Raw genomic sequence first — 17,194 nt, forward strand, 5'->3', positions numbered from 1 at the left:
TATTTTATGTGTATGACTGTAAGGCCTGCATATGTGTAAGTGTACCCATGTTGTGAGTGCAGTGTCCAAGGTCAGAAGAGGGCATCAGATTTCTTGGAACTAGAGTTATGGATGGTTATTAGCCACCATGTGGGTGCTGGAATTTGAACCCGGGTCTTGTGCAACAGCAGGCAGTGCTCTTAACTACTGAGCAATCTCTCCAGCCCATAAACAAAATATTTAAAGAAAAAAAAAAAAGAAAGAGCCAGGCATGGTGGCACACGCCTTTAATCCCAGCACTCAGGAGGCAGAGGCAGGAGGATCTCTGTGAGTTTGAGGCCAGCCTGGTCCACATAGTGAGTTCCAGGCCAGCTGAACACAATGTGTTGCAATATGCAGTGGTTCCCCCACCAAGATGCAGGCTAACAGCATAGGAACACCATGCCACTCAGTCCTGCAACCTAGTGTCCACTGGTTGTCCTGCATGCTGTTGGCACTTGTTAAATTCTGGAAGAATGAGCAAAGGCACAAATGGCAGCTACAGGGGAGTGCAGCTGTTGAGGGATGCAAGAGAAAGGCCATTGTAGGGTATGTTTTGACACAACCTGTGCTGCACCCTGTGATGGGCATGGTGGGGAGGAAGGAGGGGAAAGGGTAAATGGGGTCTTCGTTCTCAAGAAGATCCAGCCTGGAGCAGGATCCATGTCACAGTCCCTGTTAGGCCAAGTCCCCTCTATCATGGTTGCCCTCATGGCCAGCCTCATGGTAGGACCTCAGGCCAGTCATACTCCTAAGAGTTTGAACAACACTGGAGCTGCAGGTTGCCTCCCCAGCACAGGGGTGGGGATGCTAAAAATCCCCCTGCCCATCTGTGTTCTTTTAAAAAGTATTTTTTTATTATTTTATGTGTATTTTATGTGTAAGTACACCTGTGTCATGTAATGCCCACGGAGGTCAGAAAATGGCATGAGATCCTTGGAACCCTGAAGTTACAGACAATTGCTAGCTGCCACATGGGTGCTGGGAACAGAACCCAGGTCCTCTGTAAGAGCAGTCAGTGCTCTTAACCATCTGTGTTCTTAGCTAGGGCCTTTGGCTGTCCTGAAATCACACTAGCAGAGCAGATCATTAAGGGAAAATTCTGGAGGTTTTGTGAATGTCACATGTACAAGGTGTCATAAGAGACAAGCTGTGACCTGGACAAGCAGAAAGTTGGTCCAGAGAAGGCAGCACCCACACAGGAGTTTGGGCTTGCTATAACCAGGAAATGGCTGTTCACAAACCCCCTTCTTAAATGCCAATTCTCAGTCTTGAGTCTTCTCAAGCTTGAAATCTTTAGTGTTTCAGATATGACATCCTTAACGCACTGGTTGGACCGTGAGATCTTGGTTACCTTCCTGGGCAGCACGCCCCCCTCCTGAGGGGACTGCAACCATGGTAACTGAGACTAGGGTCTGCAGAGCAGGTCCTGGTGCAGGCTGGGTGGTCTTGGACACCCTCTGAAAGCACATGCCTCCTTGATTTGTGTGTGTGTGTGTGTGTGTGTGTGTGTGTGTGTGTGTGTGTGAAGCTTTTAAGAGTTGATGCATGAGAAAAGAATTTCGATCCCAGCACTCAGGAGGCAGAGGCAGGCAGATCTCTGTGAGTTCAAGGCCAGCCTGGTCCACATAGCAAGTTCCAGGCCAGCTGGAGCTACAGGGAGACCCTGTGTCAAAAAGACCAAAGGAAAAAAAAAAAAGAAAAGAATTTAGCATGGTGCCTGGCATACAGTAAGTACTTAACAACGCTGATAACAGCCAACACCTGCTTTTGCCAGCTTTTCCTCAACCCCAGCAGAGTTAAGACGTGCTCTCTACCTGGCCTTAGTGGCCTGACCTTTGGAGTGGTTAATTCCTGCCTGCCCAACCTCAACTTTCCCTCGTCCCCAGAGAGGAGGCTTAAAGATCTGTTTAGAGAAAGCTGAAAATTAGAACGCATAACAGAAGCGGCCCTGCCCTTCAGTGTCCGTCTTTCCTTCTGGAGCTGATGTCCCAGCTCTGTCCAGTAAGAGAAAGATCTGATCTGCCCAAGTAGCCCGCACCGTGGCAGCGACTACCCTCTGCTGGCAGAGGTAAAACCAGAACTTCCTGCAGTTGAGAGAAAAGAGGAGGGAAGACAGGGAGGGAAGAAGGGCTTGGGAGGCTAACCGAGACCGATCTCCACACCTGGCTCAAATTTCAGGCCTGGCCTCTCAGAGTCCCTTGGGGCTAAGACCCCTCTCCTCCCTGAGCTGCCCCATCCCCAGCAGATGCAGGCTCAGCACCTTCCACTGAGGGAATGCCACAGCCCATAGAGGCCTCAGAGTGGCTGAAGCAGCATCCCACCTGGAGCACTGCCCCAGCCCCAAAGATTCTCAGTGTGAGACCTGAAGCAGCATCACCCCCCATAGGTCACCTCCCCTCCTCACTCCTGGAAATCTTCTCCCTCCCCCGCTCTGCTACTTCCTTTCCAGCTCTAGTTTGTGTTCCCAGCCTGTGTACAACTGTGTAGTAGTCCTCTGACCCTTCTCTGGTACCTCCGTGGCTACCCAGTCAATGTAAGAGATTGTGATTTACTAAATCTGAAACCCACTCACAGGAAGGAATTCACATAGAAGCCCAGTACACAGACTAGTACTATAAGTGCCTGTGGCTGAGGGGGTCATGGACCCCGTGATGTTTTGCTAGGTGGACATGATGTGCTCAACAAATTGCTTTCTCAATAATCATGTTTATGCCCACAGAATAATGATTTTGTCAGAGCGCTTTCTTTTCTGCAGTGGGAAGGGGTGATTGCATAGATTCATAACTGATCAAACAGAGAACAGGGACCTGACAGAGGGCTAGTGATTAGGAGCACTGGCTGTTCTTGCAGAGGACCCAGGTTCAGTTCCCAACACCCACATGGTGGCTGACAACCATTTGTAACTCCAATTCTAGGGGATTTTGTGCCTTCTTCTGGCCTCCATGGGCATTGCACAATACAGGAGCACTTACATACATGCAGGCAAAGCATTCAGAAAGAAAGAAGAAAGAAGAAAGAAAGAAAGAAAGAAAGAATGGCTAGACAGTTAGGGTAAAAAGACCCCAAAGAAAAGTAGCCAATTTCTTGGCTAAAAGTCAAAATGTCCTTGGGCCTCTTAGCAATTTACTCCTTTCCAAAGGCCAAAAATGTCAAAAGTATTCGGGAGCTCTTATCAGATCCCTAAAAGATTTTAAGGTTACCTCTTCAGAGGGCGGAGTGTTAGAGTACCAAAAAGCAAAAGAAAGGAAGGGAGGGAAGGAGAGAGGGAGGGAGGGAGGGAGGGAGGGGGGGAGGGAGGGAGAGAGGGAAAGAAAGAAAGCAAGCCTGTTAAATGGGCATTAATGGGACATCTATATCACCTTCTACGCTTGGGAAACATTCTTGAAGAAGGAGCAGAAAGAATGTAAGAGTTGGAGGAAGGTGGGGGAGTGGTGTGGAATGCTGACTTCTAGGCATGACATGGCTGCTGTACTCATGAATTCACATCACTTGCATACCAACATCCTGTCATGGAATGGAGAGGGGCTCATAGGGTCCCACCCCCTACCCTGAGGATTTATATTCAATTAACAGTTTCTGGGGGAGGAAGAAACATTTTCTTCAATAGTATAGTCACAGATAAGTTTCCATGCTCCTATAAACAAACCCTCACCCATGAAATTCATTGGGTCACCAAAGGAAAAAAAGTCATGAAAGAAAGAAAGGGGGCTAGTTGGGAAGAGGAAGGGGATTAGTGGGTGTTGGGGAGACAAGAGAAGAGGATGAATATGACAAAAATCACACATGCCTGAAAAATGAAGCCCATTATGACACAGAAATTTCCTGGATACAAGAACTGATCTTGAGGGTTGGAAGGGCAGGACAGCTGTCACTTTCTGGAGATTGGTAAGCACAAGAAACAAGACCAGCTAGCATTGAAGGAAGCAAACTCAAACAAACTCAGGAGCAGGCAGAACCCAGGGCACTGGTTCCTGGGCTTGAGGGCAGGGGACTGAAGAAAGTACAATGTCTTCCTTCCACTGGTGATTCTTGGAGCTCAAAGGCTGGGTGACATTCTGACAAGGTATTCACAAGGACCTGCAGAGAGTGGACAGGTGGGCTGCACAGGCACCCTGGGTAGAGTGTATGATGCTGACAGGTGCCCTGCCAGAGCCTCTGTTCCAAAGTAGAAAACTGCCCTGCTGGTTTCCTTTTTTAATTTTGTTAGATGTATATGAGTGGAGTGCTTGCATGTAGGTAGGTGTACCCATGTCATGCGATGCCCACGGAGGTCAGAATTGGACATCAGATCCCATGGAACTGAAGTTATGAATGGTTGTTAGCCACTATGTGAGTGCTGGGATTCGAACCCAGGTCCTCTGCAAGAGCAGTCAGTGCTCCTAACCACTGAGCCATCTCTCCAGCCCCCTCTGCTGCTTGTCTTATATTTTTAAATTTTTCAGTGTGATCACTAAGATGTCCGAGTTTGGTAAATGTAACAATAGCCCCTCAGCTTCTGTTCTAAGGAGAGCAAAATAGAGGCAAACTAAAGCCAGAATATTGCTGTCCTCTGACTCCCGAAACACACAGTAGGACCAACACAGCACAGCTACAATACTGAATGAATGAGCTCTCTCTCTCGCTCTCTCTTTCTCAAGAGCCCCTTGGTGAGGAGAGGGGTCCCACCCCACAGCCATACTCAGCTCTCACATGACAAGTGTTTACTGCCATAAGCAAGGTATGTTCTGGGCCCCAGGGTATAACAGCAAACAGATCTATCCAAGTCCTTTCCCATGTGGAAAGAAACAGACTAAAAGGAATGTGCTAATGTAAAAAGTATGCCTGGCATAAAGCAAGAGGGTTGGGAAGGAAAACAAGGCAGAAGGGGTGAAGGAGGGTGCTGGCTGTGGGGCCAGTTTGTAGGAAGGTCGGGGAATGCCTGCCTGAGGAGGGACATGCCAATGAAAACAGAAGCAGAAGAAAGAAGACATGTAAAAACCTGGGGGAGAGCAAGCCAGAGGGAGCGGTAAGGGCAAAGGCCCTAGGTAGGATGCAGAAGGGGTGAGACAGATGGACCAGGGTAAGAGGCCAAGCTGGGTCAGCCTCCTAAGCTTCATTTCTGACTTAGATGAAACAGGGTTTGAGGGCTCAGGGGCTCAAAGCAGGCAGAAGGCTGAATCTGACTTCTGTGGTGAGAGGCAGAGGACAGAGCAGTGCAATAGTGTCACGGGACTCTTCAGCACCCAGTAGAATGTTAGGTCTACTGAAGAAAAGCACAGGCACACAGTGATGGTGGCTCTAGCCCTCCGGGGTAGCATCCTGAGTCAGGGTCTAGCTGGGCACTCTGTTTCCAGAATGATTCATCTAGAGTCGTCTTGAGGCAGACGAGGAGTCAAACCTCAAGCCTTTCTGAGGGTCCCTGTCTTACCTCTGCACTCTCCTCATTGTCACAGAGGGTGAACTGTCTCTGCCTCACTAGAGGGACATGCAAGTGTCCATAGAGCTCACACCTAGGGTTTCAGAGCACCAACCCAGAGCCCTCTCAAAGTGGGAGGGCTGTCCCTGAGAGGGAGAGCAAGACACATGCTCCTCCATTTCCCCCCTACAGAGAGAGAGAGAGAGAGAGAGAGAGAGAGAGAGAGAGAGAGAGAGACATCTGCCTGAGCTGTTGTATCTACCATCTGCGGGCTCCGAGCGCCCCCTGCTGACCATTGTCTCATCTGCAGCCTCACCCTGCGGCAGAGAGCTGATACATGCTGTCTGAATCTGGAACAGTGCCCAGAGCTTTACTTTGACCTCTGCCCTTCTCCCCCAACTCCTGTGAGTCACAGAGGAGACTTAGCATTCTCGTTTGGGGCCCCCTTCTTCCTTCCATTCCCTCGAGGTTAGAGGAAGCTTGCCTAGGAGAGATATGCTGATGGGCCCAAAGGTGTCCTCCCTCAGAAGTCCCTGTGCCATCCACAAGGTCACATACTATGTGGCACTGGCCTGGTGGCTCTGACACGCAAATTCCACTTGCCAAGCCAAGAAGGGAGGAAAGATGGCTGGGTTGTCAGGGAGGTCAGCATTTGGAAAGAACCGTGGGGCACAAACATGTCACATATTTGCATCACTGAGTGCAGGTGTGCATTGCACACACATGTCTCATGGAGGTGTCCTGCAGATACAGTGAAGCATCCTTCTCCATGCACGTGCACACGTCCCTGGTCATTGCTTACGATCATACACCTCACAAGTGCCAGAGTGAAATGACTGCTGTAAGGCCGTTAGTTTGAAGCTACTTTGGCCTTGTGATCGCTGCCTTGCTCTGTGATTCTGCGCAGGTGCAACTTTCAGCTTCTCCACCTGTGAAACTAGATATTAAAGGTGCCTGCATGCAGGACTTCGAGGACTGGGGGAACTAATATATGCAACAGGCCTAGTACAAAGCAAGCCCTCCACGGTGTGAGCTGACAGAACACACCCCAGGCCTGCGTGTGACAGGGACCAGAGAGTAACATGAAAGGTCCCCACTGAGTTGAAGCACTGAGGCACCTGAGCCAGAGGGCCCCAGCACAGACACACACATGTCCATGAGCACACACACTCGGGGGGCACTTGTGTGTTTCTGCTGTTTACAGAGGCTGCTTAGCTACCAGCAGAGCTCAAAGCCTGGGGAGCCCAACCTCCCAGGCTCCTGTTGGGACAAGGTTTGGCTGGATTCCTACATTCCACTGCCTTCCCACTTCCTCTTGATGACAGACTGGGGTGCAAAGCAGATATCTGAGGAACTATTTACCCTTTAGGCCATAAAGCTTTTACTCTGGTACTTTTTTGAGGGGACTGAGACTTGAGCTTAGGGTTCTCCTGGGGCTCTCCAGCCTGTTCCTCAACTATTTCCCCACAAGTCACATCTGCTAAGACTCTGACTCTGACAAAGCAAGAGACCATGGGGTCCCATCATACTCATGCCCTCTCCACAGCCTCCTGGAAAGTGTCTTCTCCCTAGGACCCTTCCAAAACTCTCCCTACCTGGGCCACCCCAGGGCAACCCAGGGCCTAAGCCAGAGGGAGAGGATTTCCCTGTCCTTGTCCAGGCAGGAGAACAATGGCCTTTGAGACTAACTCAAGGTCTCGGGGGCATAGGGCCAGCTAAAAGGCCCACATGGTTTTGAGGTGCCCTCCCCCCTTGAAGTGTGCCTTTTGGTCACAGTGTTCCCAACCTAGCAGGTTCCAAATGACTGATCTTGGACACTCCCTTTGCCTTTACTCATGCCCTGACAGGCAATGAAAGGAACCAACACCATGCCTAGCAGACAGTGAGTGGCCCCTTTTGTTTGTCCTCTGAAAACAAAACCACTCACAAAATTTTGCCATTGTCACCCACTTGACCCCATCGCCTTCCATCTCTGTCCTAAATTGATCAGGACCACCGCACCTTAACTTTGGGGCACAGACTTCCTCTAAGGGTCTAGCATTCCAGGAACATATGTGTAATCTGTCCCTTCATCTACAGATGGAGAATCTGAAAGCCAGGCAGAGGAAAGGCCTTACCCTAAACTACACATCCTGCTGGCCAGGAGAGGGGCCTTGGACACCCCCTTTTGAAGGCAAGGTGAACTTCTCCCTCTGAGTTTTGCCCAGTGCACCACCCAAGTAGTAAGGATGGGGAAGACAGAGAGGCCACCGGGCCCCAGACTCATGGGATTCCCTCTGCTAAAGGAGGGAACTCAGAGAGTCTCTCCCCAGGGCCAGCCTGGGAACTAATAGGGTGTCTTCTGAAACTTCCTGGCAGGACTACGACCAGGATGAGTGTCACTGGTATGGCACAGATATGGATCTGGGAAAGACCACCCAGAACACCCGCTGGGATCTACGCACCTTTCTACCAATGTGAGATTGGGAAAGAGCACTGGACTGAGTCAGGGACCTTGATTCTAGCTGTTTCTTCCACTAAATTACTGTAGGAACTCCCACCTCAGTTGGAGTCAAATAGAAACAATGTTTGCACTCCCCTCCCAACCCGCCATGCTGTCAGTCTGCTTTTTGGTTTGCATCTCTATCCAAAGGCCAGACATGTGCCTCCCCACAATCCACCTGGCATGGTCCTGGGGCAAGGGCAAGGACAGCAAGGGCTGGATGGAGGGGTGGAGATGAGCACCTCCAGGACCCTCCAGGCTCAGCGTGCCCCCAGCTTCCCCTCGCGGCCACTAGACTGGAGAGGCCAGGCCAACTGGCCAGCACAGACCAAAGTTTCCCTCACTGTAGTCCCCAGTCTCCACCCTCAGCCTGAGAGCCACACCGAGGGGGGATGGGGGAATATAAGCTTTTTAGAAAAAGAGCCAGTATCATCACCATCTTAACAGCGGAGGAAACTGAGGCAGAGCATGTGGGAAGCTCTGGCATGTCTCATGACGCCTGGGTTTCCTCCCACGGGGGGAGCCCCCAACTCGACCTCCCGTCTTGGAGGTACCCTTGCAGCCAGAACACCTTGCGGGTACCACGCCCCAGGCGCCCCCTTGGGGCGGGGCGAAGGGCAGTTCCCGGGGCGGGACTCAGCCTCGGTTCCGCAGAGTTGACATCTGGGGGCCGCCCGCCCGCAGACCTGCGTGCCCGGGCAGGGAAGCAGCTCAGGGCCGCCCAGACGGGACCGGACTGGAAGCGAAGCGGGCGGCGCCGCCACATCTGAGCTCCGCAGCATTCCAGGGCGCAGTGCCCGAGGCCAAGGAAGGAGCCTCCCAAAGCTGAATGGGTACCACCCCCCACCGGCTGCCGGGACTGCCGCAGGCCTGGGAGAAAGCCTGGGGGTGGGAGGGACGCATCCACCCGCCCCCAGCCCGGGGAGCGTCCCACGGTCCCACGACCCCTTCAGACACGACCTCTACTTTCTCACTCATCAAAGCTCTGAGTCCCTACCCCCAACGCCCCCCACATCCACCAGGCACATCCTTTGAGCCGCCCTCAACCGCTAGGGTTTAAGGAAGCCTCTTGCCCAAGAGGCAGACAGAACTAATTCATGAACCCCCTTAAAGCCCACCTGTCAAGCCACTCTGGATGCTGCTCCCCACCTCACCCACAACCCAAACAGGCTCCTCCACAGGTCCCTCAGGCCTTGCCCTAGGTCCTCCAACATTCCTGATATAACAAGGGCCAAACTCTTACAGTGAGCAAACACAAGACTTCCTTATAAGCCTTCAGGTGTGCATCTACCTGCCCATCAGCCCTGTGCATCCCCTGCCTCCCATTTTCACACTCTCCAATGCACCTATGTGTGTGGGGGTGGGCCACACACCCACACACATACACACAGAAATAATAATAAACATTTTTTTAAAGTTTGCAGTTTGCAGTATACATTGCAACTCCCCCCCCCCCTTTGGTCTTTTTGAGACAGGGTCTCCCTGTAGCTCCAGCTGACCTGGAACTCACTATGTAGACTAGGTTGGCCTCAAACTCACAAAGATCCGCCCGCCTCTCCTCCCCGAGTGCTGGGATCAAAAGCATGCGCCACCACGCCCAGCTTTACATTACAACTTTTAAATATTTATTTTTATTTTTTATATATGAATGTTTTGACTGTATGTATGCATGTGTACCATGTGTGTGTCTGGTGTCCACAGAGGCCAGAAGAAGGTGTCGTATCCGCTGGAAATGGAGTTACAGACAGTTGTGAGCTGCCATGTGGTACTAGGAACTGAACCCAGGTGCTCTGCAAGAGCAGCAAGTGCTCTTAACAAGCAAGTCATTTCTCCAGTCCCCAAATAAACTTTTTTTTAATTAAAAACAAATACACAAACAAAAATGTTAGGCAATCTGCTGTTCCCTGGCCAGAAACAGTACAGATTCCAGTTCCAGCCACCATGCACTGTTCTGTGGCCCACAGCAGCATATGTTCCTCCCTGGGCCCTAAGCACCTGATGTGGTTGAAAGAGGCCATTTCTAAGAACCAAATCAAGCATGCTTGCTGAGGATTCAGGGTAGACCTGGGCTTTTTCAGTTCATGTGTGTTCTCACTTTCCATATGCTTTGTACACAGTAGCTGCTCACTAACTGACCATTGTTCACTGCTCTGTCCTCTCCTGAGCCCAGGCCCTAAAAGAAACCACACCATCTGCCTCTCCTGCCTTGGCCCTCTTGGCTTCTAGAATCTTCTAGCATACCTAGTCTAGGCCTAAAGAAACATCATCAGTATCTAGAAGTGGTGGCTAGCTGTGACCAGACCCTGAGTTCTTCTCTTTTCTCGAATCCTTCAGGACTACAGGAGCCTATGGGCCAAGAGGAAAAGATGGGCCAAACTCACATGTGGCCCAGTGCCCCATTTACAAGACTGTGACCCAGAGGTCCCAGTGAATTGCAGCTTTGGAGTTTCCCATTTAGAAGGTCAGAAAGAGTCAGCTAGCCAGGATTCTTAGCATAGGTATGAAGAGCTGTGAGCCAGGAGAGTGGAGACCCCGCTGTACTGCCCAGAATAGAGTGAACAAAGCCAGTGCAGAGCCATCAAGGTCTTGCTCACACTCCAAGCCTCCCACCTAGGCTAGGTGAGGCAGCAAGCTCCCCATGATGGGGACTACTCCAGCTCTTAAGGAACACTTATTGAGTACCAGCTAGTGTCAGGCATTGTCCAAGAAACCGGATGCCAAACTGGCAGGAAACACAGACAAGAGGCCAGATGCCAACCAAAATGCAGCATTAAGGCAAGAGTAAGGACAGGAGGCAGCATACCCTGAAGAGCAGGACCATGGGTAGAAAGCCCACGGTCCAGCAGACTGGGGAAGGACGGGGAAAAGGACAGCCCAGTGAGCTCAGAATGGGGCCTAAGGGTTCCCCAAGCCACACAGATGGGGCAGAGGAGAGAACGAGGCACCTAGAGCCTGACCTCCAGCTTACTGTGGCTGAGCACCAGGCAGTCCATCCTCCAGAGGACAGAGACTTGAGAAGGAAAGGAATTACTTAGGCGACATGCACAACTGTCTGCTCGAACTGTCCGAACTGTCCGACTTCTAAACCTACAAACGGCTAGGAGAGTCCCTCAGCCCCAGGGCTTTGAGGCGAGGGCGTGAGCACAGGATTTGGTCCCTTCTGCCTGATTCAGGGGAGAAAGTGGCTCTGCACACTGATGAACACTCACATACTCGGCCTTGTCTTCACACAAGAAGCTGCTTGTCAGCCTCCCTGGGAAACTTCTATGTAACCAAATCACTGGGAGTGGGCAGGTCGGGAGGCCAGGGAAGCCAAGGAGAGTGAGCCTGGGAAAGGCACCTTGTGAGGAGCAGGGTAAGCGAGGAGCAGAGTTCTGAGCTCCAGAGGGACTGGCACAGGATGACCAGAGACTCCCACTTTCCATCTGTCCCCCGCATTTCCCTTTTCTTTCCCAAAGGAAACCCAGGGCCTCCTGGCCCGACTGTACCAGTCAACAACTGCTGTGAGAGCTCTCTGTTAAACTCCTGCCAGAGGGTCCTGTGGTAGGATTGCTGGAGGGACCATATTAAACCCTGCTCCAAAAGTCCATGGCCTTATAGAATGATACTTTTTATGTCCCAGGTCAAACTTGCGATGGTGTACCTAGCACACGCAGGGCACAGGACCAAGTGAACCAGCACATAAAGGATGGAGGGCTGTCGGTGGTCGGGGGCTTGGGGGTGACCGCCTCTGAAGGAGAGAGTAGGGGACAGCCAGAAAGTGAGCAGCGCAGGTGGAGAATCAGGAAGACAGGGGGCCATGCCTGGTGTGGCTCAAGCTGTCCTTGCTGAGCCCTCCTGCTGGAATGTAGTCTTGTGGAACAGCCTTAGAATCCCGGTGCCCAGAGGGTCTGGGTCCTACCCAGGGAGCCCCAGCAGGGATGGAGCATAGGTCTGGCTGCTATGGCCTGGGCCTGTGAGCGAGAAGTGAGGGCACCTTAGCTTTCCACTCACATCTCAGTAGTCGGAGTGACACAGCCACTAAGGTGACTCAGCCCCAGCCACCTTGTCCACCTCCCAGGTACCCCTGGGTTCTGGGGCAGCAGGGGTTTCACAGGCAGGAGGGTGTGGGGTGGCTGGGCTCGGGGCCAGTGCCAGCTCTGGGACACCACAGAAGCTGGGCTCTGCCTGGGCCTGGCAGGCAGCCTGTCCTCTTCCCACCTGGCAGAAGGCAGTTATTACCTAATAAGGTGCTTTCTCCTTCACTGGAACAGCTTCTGACAGAGCCTGGAGGGTGTGAGTGGAGGGGGTAGGGCCAGTGCTGGAGCAGGAACTCCACCCCACCTCCCTCCCCCTAAGGACCCTGTCAGAGAAAATCAGCTAACCCAGGCAACCTCTGAGGCCCCAAGCCAGGCCTGACCACCACCATCCCAGGGTTCCCACCCTGATACCTGCAAAGATGAGGCTCTTCCTAGCAGTCCCTTAACTTCTACAACCTCCCCTCACACCCCAATTAAAGCCTTACTGTCTCTCCTGACCCTCACTACCAACCCAGGCACACATAGTCACCTATAGAGAAGGGGGTGATCCCCTAGGGGCCTACATTTTGTGCCCTGTCCCTGGAAGCAGGAGGCCAAGCTGCTAAAGAAGATGCTGCCCCCAGAAGGTGACTCCACCAGAGCAGTAGCAGGTCACACCTGTTCAGACCCCAGAGGGGACCTGGGAAGCAGAAGAGGCTGCCAGGACAAGAGTCAGTGTGATGACAGAGTCATCTTGACCTGATGTCCCCTACTTTCCAAGACTCACTGAGAAGGTGAACATTAGATCAGGGTCCCTTTACTTCCTGATATTCAAAGACCCAAGCCACACCAGCCGTGGTCAGTGCTTGCTACCTTGAGGACAGGCCATGGGGAATAAGACTGTGGGGTAGGGACTGCAGAGATGCTCAGCTCTTCATTCTCCGGGGAAAACCAGCCTCACACCCCAGGTCCAGACTAATTCTGAATGAAGATGTCGAAGGATCCTAGTGATAAGGTAGACTGACACTGGGGACAGGGTTAGCCAGCATCACTAATGTCACCACACCTGGCTCAGGTCTGAGCTCAGTGATGAAGCTTCAGTACAGCTGGGTACTCACTAGCTTGTGACTTTGGACAGTCAATAGCTTCCCACACACCCCTCCACATGAGAGCTGTGAGGCCCTCCCAGAGTTGCTCAGGACCCAGAGAGCTGACAGCAAGACAGCCAACACTTAGCAGCCCACAGATGCCTTCTGGGAGGCTGAGGAGGCCTGTGTGTCCCTCAGGGTCTCTGATCCACCTGAAGATGCCAAACTCCATCCATTCCCTTCAGGGTCTGCCATTAGCCCACCTGCTTCTCACAGAGGAAATGGGGAAGGCTGACCACAGCTGACACTGCTCTAGGTGCAGGGACCCACCAGAGCCATCTTGGGAAGACTCACAGCACTACCAACAACAGTGTCACACTAAACAGGTCCCTCTATATCCAAGACACAGTACCCTGGGGCCAGTGTGTAGCTGTGGTCTCTGCTATGCTACCAGGTGGCTTGGCCACACCCTGGTGACTCAGGGCCGGGGCATGAATCTGCCAGGCTAGTGGGAGAGCAAAGCCACCAGCTCAGGGCCTCAGAATCCAGTCTGAGTCACACAAAGACACACCTAGCCAGGGGCCCCCACCCCTCTCTAGTGGTCCAACTCCAGGGGATCACAATCCTCCTTCTTAAGTCCCTACAGAAGCTGCAGAAGGTAGATAGCCCCTCACTGACTGGGTGTGCCCAGGACAGCTGATTGAGGGACTAGGAGCTGGGCTAGAAGAGTCTACACAATTTGGACCAGGCCAAGATCCCAGCCCACCAAGACACATCAGGGTTCATTGCCTGGCTTACCCAGGAGCTAAATCGGGAGGGTAATGGAAGCAAGAAAGAGACTCTTCCATGAAGGAGGGTCTCAGACCCTGGGTCAGACTGTGCAGATACAACCTTGACCCTAGTCCCTCAGTCTGACCCTCAAAATGTGGGAACCATGATGAGATGGAACAGCAGACTTTCAGGTGACCAGTTGGGTTAAGGCCAAGTGAAGCATAGGCCCAGCTTCCTCACTGCAAGTGAGGCCTGTCAGAAGGAGTAGGCCTCACTCCACTGAGCCCACCATCAGTCACAGTTCAAAAGAGCCAGGGTGACAGACAAGGTCCAGAAAGAGAGAAAAAGCCAGGGCAAGCAGAAGGACAGGTAACATGCAGAACAGAGCTGACCTTCCCTGGAAAACAGGGCCCAGGCCCATCACAGGCCCTGCTCCAGGTGACACTATGCTTAGCACCTGGAGCAAGATACCTCCTTCTGCAGCCTAGCCTGAACTCCATGGTGGAGGGGCCCTGGTACCTCTAGGGTCCCCAGCCTAGGCTACAGTCCACAAAGACTCAGCCAAAACAGGGAAGGAAGAAAGGCCCAGTGGTGACTGTTTGGATACTCTTCAAGGCTCCAGTGCTAGTCTAGCATGGAAGCCCAGTTAACCCCAACCCAACCAAGCCTGGCCCACCCTGCCTACTGCCCCTCACCCTCATCCAGGGTGCATTCCCACCTAGCACAGTGCCAGACCAAACTCAGCTTCAAGTCCGAATTATATCCCTACTTCCCTCAAGATAAACTTTAGTACTTCTTCCTCCTAACCCCTCAGCCATAAATCCACCCTATTTCAAACCCAACCCTCAGATTACCACAGTTACACCCCAAATTCCAATGCGAGCCCAATCCTGTCCCAGCCCCACAGTCCCTCCACCCTGGTCCCTAGTCTGGACTCCAGGAGCACCCTGCCTTCACCACCAGTCCTCCCCTTCTACTTTGGCTGCCCACCTGTGCCCACCCCACATTCACTGTCTGGCATTCAGGTACCCTCTGCATAGGACTGTGGCTGGGAGCTTGGGCTGGGTATGGACCCAGAGTAGTAGAGCAGATGCCCACATGCCCAGGCTATGAATCACACAGAGGAGCAGAGGCTAAGGACAAGACATTTCTCCCCAGGGCTGCCAGCAGCTCTCTATTAGGACTCCAAGGATCATGCAGACCCTGGACCTACTGTCCCACTCCAGCCTGTGGTAGGCTGGTCCTCCCAACAGGGACTGGAGAGACAGCTCAGAGCAGTTAATATACCACACCGTGCCTATATAGCCAAGAGCCCTCTGCAGCAGCACCAGCCCAGGCCCCTACCTGGATCCCGCACCTCAGCAAATAGGTCAAGTTCAGACTCAAGATGCCCAGAGATGAACATCATTCCAGCACTCCAGCTCTTCCCTAACCATCCTGAAGGCCCCATAGGTTGAGCTGAAGGCCCCTGACAGGTGCCCCCTAGGGAGAAGCATAGGGAGAGATGGCTAGTTTCAGCCTCTGAACCCTCTACCACTTTCAAGACAGCTGCCATAAGAGAATGTCGAGCCCTTGCCTGAAGCCACATTCAGCAGTTTCTGCCACCACTCCTTAGGGCCTCTCTCAGGCAGGTACAGCCTCTAGATTCACAAGGCCCACACAGCAGCCTTTAGGAGGCAGGACCATCCTAAGTGGAAGTCCTTGACATGTCACAATGATGTCAAGAGCCTTAACTCACAGAGTGGCCAAACCAGGGGCACACACATACACATGCATGTTCACATGCACGTGCTTGCACACACACACACACACACACACCACACGAAACCCATAAAGGCACAAGTCACATGTCACTCCATGAGATTAAAGCTCAAGCTTTCAGACCGGACATGGTGGCACTCGCCTTTAATCCCAGCACTTAGGAGGCAGAGGCAGGTGGATCTCTGTGAGTTTAAGGCCAGCCTGGTCTATGGTCTATTTATTAAAAACCCAGTGCCAACAGAGACACACATGCATATGTATAAATTAAAAAAAAAAAAAAAAAAAAAAAGCTCAAGCTTTTGCCCAATCCCAAGCCTCAGCCAGAAGCCTGGTCAGGGGTCAGAGACATTTCTGGGCAATAGGAACCAGGGGAGAAGGGAGACTTAGGGATAGGCAAGGCCAGGTCCCAGGCCAGAGTAACCCCATAGAGAGATATAAGAGATTCCTGCCACCATCCAACCTAGATTCCTTATAGCTCAGACCAGGGAAGAAGAAGAAGATTTTCCTCGTTAGGCAACCTTCCCTGCCCTCCAGCTGTGAACATGGCTCAGGCATCTGAGCCCCAACTTGCCACATTCTCCTTGCCTCAGCCCTGTCCTCAACCTAGCCCACGCTGAGTAGAGGGAAAGATACTCCCTGCCACAGTGGCCTGTGGCTATACCATAGCACCACCACCCTAGACAACTCAGTATATAGTCCTCAGTGCAGCCTGGTCAGCCTCCACAACCCATCAACCCAGCCCAGCAACCTGTGCCTGCTGCCCCACACCCACACCCTGGCCTGATGCTGCTGGACCCCATGCCAACCAAACAGGTCCCCAACTGCCACCTCCAGGCCTGGAGTGCCTTCTTCCCCACAAAATCCACCTTTCCATCAAGGCCAGTTCCACACTCTTCTAGCCCACCTTGGGAAGAGGCTACCTCCTCTACATGCCTGACCCAGGCCCCAGGCTCCATCAAAAGAAGGGCTCTTCCAACCTGACCCGACTCCTGATAATGGTCACTCTTCACACCTGTGTCTCCTGAGTGGCCGACTCTCAGAGTCCACTTTCTGCTCCCTGCTCAGAACTCAGGGGACAAGTCTATGACATCACCAGAATCTCCATCTGACACCTCCAGCCCTCTTGACACCATGGGGGCCCAGGGATAGGTACCCCCAACACCCATCTCATTGTCATGATGGTCCTGTGACAGGAGAGTCATTGATCCTATCTTGCTTACAAGGATGCTGAGCCTAGAAGTTTAAGTCATGGTCCAAGTGGTAGAGTGGCATAAAACCCCACAGTATCCTCTCCCAGCCCTGCCTGCTTGAGTGAAGAGGTAGGGTCTTTAGGAAGGGTCTGGCGATAGGTAGGACCAGGCCTCGCCTTTCACCTGAGTTCTTATAATACCACTGGGGGGATCCCCAAACCAGGAGCCAGAGGAACAAGGACAACTCTACACAATTCACACCATCATTGATTATCCCCCCCAATAACACCCAATAACACCATACACACACACACACACACACACACACACACACCTTTCAAGCCATGTATGCATAACCCAGCTGCCCAGTCCTGCACCCCACAGCCCACACCTCTCCAAAAGGCACACTCCTTTCCAGGACTCCTCACCACAACACCACACCCAGACCTGCCAGGCCAGCTGGACAGGTTGCACAAGAAAATTCCAGC

Source organism: Nannospalax galili, unplaced genomic scaffold (assembly GCF_000622305.1).
Source record: "Nannospalax galili isolate Female #2095 unplaced genomic scaffold, S.galili_v1.0 scaffold979, whole genome shotgun sequence".
NCBI classification, from domain to species: Eukaryota; Metazoa; Chordata; class Mammalia; order Rodentia; family Spalacidae; genus Nannospalax; species Nannospalax galili.